Consider the following 1,035-nt stretch of genomic DNA (forward strand, 5'->3'; position numbering starts at 1 on the left):
AGATACAATTTTACATTATGAACACAAATCACGACGCCATCAAGTTTAAAATGACTTTTTTTAACCTTAAAAAATCCAAGAATAACTGGGCAACCGAAGAATGGGGTCATGCTGATCTTAATTCTGACCCTCGCTACTTCACCGTGCGGTTGACGCATATTTGGACACCCCGGGAAGATGCCGAGCATTACCCCGCATCCAGTGAATCACGTTAACTGCGTCAATAAAGGGGGCTCCTGTAGCTTTAAGCGCTCGCGGGGGGAGTGATTTCACAACCTGAACGGAGTTGGAATAAACCGACTGTTCAGTGCGCCATCACGCCACAACGCGGACGGACGTCTACAGCGATTCAACTGTGAAGTTGTACAGAAACTTTTAGAGTCAATTTACAACGAATACGTTGATATTTTGCTACTTTGTAATACCGTACTAAACGGCGGCATATAGGCCTGTTTTTAAAGTGTAACGTTAATATATGTACAGCCACCTAGCGTGTTAGCAAAGGATTTACAAAACACTAAACGAAAACTGGGTTGTTTCCAGAATCGCAAGAAAACAATTTGTGATTTCTTAACGCCCGCAGTGGTACCGGGGTATTTCGTTGATTTACTGCCGAAGCACTGCTGCAGAAACGAGGTGAGTTTAACCTGGTGGTGTTGTTGGTTGTTGGTTTATTATTCTTCCTTGCTGTGGACAGGCGGGTATCCGATACTGCAGTTGAACTTCATACGATCGCGGTTAAGTGCAGACCAAACTTATTCGTGTTTTAAAATTATCTTGTTTATTTGTGTCTACACTTGTGGCTATTAAACATAATAAATACGTGCTTTTTTAAAATGACTCATTCTCCTTGCGCGAGATTCTACAGTGGGTGATGTACAGTGTGGTCACGTCGTAGTCATCGATAGTTCGCTTTGTCCCAAACGCATTTGCAGACTTGGTCGGACACAATGAAACGTCGAGGCTTTGTTCCACGAAAGAAACCTCTCTCCCCACGCTTCGAATGCCCAGACACCGCCGTCGGACTGCTACAAA

General features: G+C 44.0%; 1 protein-coding gene across 1 annotated transcript in view; it reads left to right on the top strand.

Annotated features, from left to right (window-relative positions):
- Positions 1–295: 295 nt before the first annotated feature.
- Positions 296–1,035, top strand: part of cdc42ep4b (CDC42 effector protein (Rho GTPase binding) 4b) — a 32,254-nt gene continuing 31,514 nt past the window's right edge. Inside the window, exon 1 of the mRNA XM_061232441.1 lies at positions 296–636. The gene's annotated coding sequence lies outside the window, so the exon portion shown is untranslated. The remainder of the gene's footprint in view (positions 637–1,035) is intronic.

Source organism: Conger conger, chromosome 2 (genome assembly GCF_963514075.1).
Source record: "Conger conger chromosome 2, fConCon1.1, whole genome shotgun sequence".
In the NCBI taxonomy this organism is placed as follows: domain Eukaryota; kingdom Metazoa; phylum Chordata; class Actinopteri; order Anguilliformes; family Congridae; genus Conger; species Conger conger.